This window comes from Trachypithecus francoisi, unplaced genomic scaffold, assembly GCF_009764315.1.
Source record: "Trachypithecus francoisi isolate TF-2019V2 unplaced genomic scaffold, Tfra_2.0 Lachesis_group13, whole genome shotgun sequence".
NCBI lineage: Eukaryota > Metazoa > Chordata > Mammalia > Primates > Cercopithecidae > Trachypithecus > Trachypithecus francoisi.
In genome coordinates, this window is record NW_022681458.1 from 51,826,833 (window position 1) to 51,830,579 (window position 3,747).

Genomic DNA, 3,747 nt, shown 5'->3' on the forward strand with positions numbered 1-3,747 from the left:
TGTGCCTTAAAGGAAAACAACATAATGCTCTCTACTTTCCTTTCTTCTTCTGCCTACTGGTGAGAACGTAAATGGGATGGCAGGATCTAGGACAGCCAACCTAGACTGTGAGATGGAAGTTACATATTGAGGATGATAGTGCAAGAAAAGAGTAGAAGCCCAGGAATCTGACATCTTCAAACTGCCATATCGGTCCTATATCGATGACTTAGTGAAAGAAGAATACATTTATATTTTTTATGTTGTAGTAAACAAATCTAATATAAAATACCATACTGGAAGTGGGGTGTTACCAGAACCAAACTGAGAATATATGGTTGACCAGCAATGGTGAGGACACAGAAATGGTAGATAGGAAAGTAAATTATCCTGATTAAGCCACAACAAATCTGGCACAACTGTATCTCACAATAACACGGAAGATAGACTATTGCAGGTGTACTGAAATTTGTTGGAAAAACTCGGAATGTTGGTGTGTGTAGGCTGGTACTTGCAACTTTCTATCAAAGCCCTGAAAGGGAGGGAGGGAGAAAAAGGAAGAAGGAAGGAAGATAGAGGAAGAGGATGGAGGAGGGGCAAGATGAAAGGATAAGGAACATACACAAGCAGGCTCACACTCAAGCTAGAGATGACTCTACAGAGACAACATAAAGTGAAGCTTTCTCTAGCAGCTTTTTAAAAAGTGATGTTGCAGCCATAAAAAGGAATGAGATCATGTCCTTTGCAGGGACATGGATGAAGCTGGAAGCCATCATCCTCAGCAAACTAACACAGGAACAGAAAACCAAATACCCCCTATTTTACTCATAAGTGGTAGTTGAACATTGAGAACACATGGACACAGAGAAGAGAACATCACACACCAGGGCCTGTTGGGGGGTGGGGGTGAGGGGAGGGAACTTAGGGAATGGGTCAATAGGTGCAGTAAACCACCATGGGACTCCTAAACCTATGTAACAAACCTGCACGTTCTGCACATGTATCCTGGTTTTTTTTTTTTTTTTTAAAGAAAAAAAAGGATGTAAAAATTAACATAAAATTAACCATTAACTATTTAAAAGTATACAATTCATTAATATTTGGTACATTCATTATACTGTTGTGCCACTATCACTTTTAGTTCCAAGACATTTTTAATGCTCAAAAGGAAACCCTACACTCATTAAGTAGTAGAATGACTTCCCCCAGCCACTGGCAACTACTGGTCTGCTTTCTGTCTTTATGGGCTTGCCTATTTTGGAAGTTTCATATACAGTAGCCCCCCCTGTCCACAGAGGATATGTCCCAGGACCCTCAGTGGATGCCTAAAACTGCAGATGGTACCAAACCCTACATATAGTCTTTTCAATCTGATAACTAAGAGGGCTAATAAGTGACTAACGGGTAAGTAACATATACAGTATGGATACGCTAGGAAAAGGGATGATTCACATCCCAGGAGGGACAAAGTGGGATGGCTCGAGATTTTATCACACTATTCAGAATGTGCCAAAATTTAAAACTTATGAATTATTTCTAGAATTTTCTATTTAATATTTTTGGACCATGGTTAACTAGCGGTAACTAACAACACACAAAGTAAAACCGCGGATAAGAGGGGACTATGGTAAATGGAATCATACCATTTGTGATATTTATATCTGGGTTCTTTCACTTAACATAATATTTTTCAGGTTTATCCACACTATACTATGTGCCAGTACTTCATTCTTTTGTGTGGCTGAATAATATTCTATTTTATAGATATACCACATTTGTGGACAACACATCTATTGATAGAAATTTAGGTTTCCACTTTTTGGCTATTGTGAATAGTGCTGCTATGAGCATTTGTGTACAAGTATACATTTGAATACCATTTTCAATTCTTTGGGGTATATACTAGAGAGTTGAATTGTTGGGTTATATGGGAATTATGTTTAACTCTTTGAGTTAACTCAAAACTGTATTTCCTATAACAGCTGTACCATTTCACATCCCCACCAGTAATGTATGAGTGTTACAATTTCTCCACATTCTCACCGAAACTAATCTTCTCATTTTTAAAAATTATACGAGTGTGAAGTGATATCTACTCAATATAATTGAGTCTAAGGTGTTTTTACTGGATGTTGAGAATCATACCTTTCAGGAATGACAGGTATCAAGCCATTCTCAGATGAAGGAAAAGAGAATGTGGTACTAGGAGGCCCACTGTATGAGAATAGCTAAAGTTCTCTAACCAGAAAGAACAATTAAAGAAGAAACCTTGGAATATCAGAAGAAAGAAATATGGTAAGAAAAAAATATAAATACTATATATTCTATCTCTCCTCTTGAGTTTTTTAAGTTATGTTTAATGGATGAAACAACAATTATAATATTGTCTATTGTCTATATAATATTGTCTCCTGGGGCTCTAAGCATATGTAGAGCAAATACTTAAGACAATTATAAATAGGAGAGGGTTTCAAAAAACATAAAGGGAGGTAAGGTTTCTCTACACTTTACTAAAACTTGTAAAATGACACTAGTAGACAATGATAAGTTATGTACATATAATGTAATACATAGAGCAACCTCTAAAAAACTATACCAAGAGATATTTAAAAACACTGAAGATAAGTCAAAATGGAATTCTAAAAAATTTTGACGTGACCCATAGGAAAGCAGAAAAAATAAAACAGACAAATAGAAAACAGCAGAAACAGAAAAAAAAACTAAAATGACAGTCTAAAGCCCATAATTACATTAAATGTAGATGGTCTTACTCCATCAATTAAAAAATACAAATTGGCAGAGTGTATTCATCAACCTTTCTAATGAAGGCAGCAGCAAAAGTAGTAGAAAGTAAAAGAACGAGAACGATAACTTCTCAAGATAAACCTAATGATAATGATGTTGAAATGGAAACTGAAGCTAATTTGTATACAAGAAAAATGTCTCACAAGAATCTTTTCTTATCTAAGTTGAAATATGGAACCCAGCAACAAGACCTTAGTAAGAAAGAAAGAAGAGTAGGAACTCTTCAAAGTGCAAAAAAGAAAAAAGAAAGCAGAAGAGCCACTGAAAGCAGAATACCTGTTTCAAAGTGTCAACCAGTAATTCCTGGAAAACATTGAGCTAGAAAAAAACAGGCAGGGTTTTGAGAAGACAAGAACTTGAGATCCGGCGTGAGGAAATATGGAGAGGGAAACTGATCTAAAATACTATTGCATTATAAATTCAACAACCGGACAAGTGTCATGTTAAAAGACAGATGGAGGACCATGAAGAAACTAAAACTGATTTGCTCAGACAGCGAAGACTGTGTTTGTAAAAGCTTGATGAAAGGACAGTTAAATATTTTGATTACTGCATTTTGTTTGAAACTTGCACCATTGATATATTTTAAAATGTTTGTTTAAAGCATTACAATATTTTTCTGTGACCATCAATTAATATGAGGGTTTGTGCTATAAAAATTAAAGTATATGTTATCATTATATTCTTTAAGAACCTTATTTTGATAAAATGTAAATTTGTTGAACCCTGCCACATTTAGTATCCCCACACCCAAATCCTGTTCCAATAAAAAAACTAAAAGGTCATACAAAAAAAATCAATCATGAACTGAAGAATAAAATGGAAAACTATAAATTATACTGTGAATGAAACCAGATTTTACTCTGTTTTGGAAATAACTCAGATGTCCTTCAATGGATAAATGACTAAACAAACTGTGGTATATCCATACCAAGGAATACTACCCAGGAGTAAAAAAGAATG

The 3,747-nt window shown here is 35.0% G+C and overlaps 1 pseudogene; it reads left to right on the forward strand.

Moving 5' to 3' along the window:
* The first annotated feature begins 2,108 nt into the window (after positions 1-2,108).
* On the forward strand, positions 2,109-3,538 carry LOC117094185 (annotated as a pseudogene).
* The last annotated feature ends 209 nt before the right edge of the window (positions 3,539-3,747 follow it).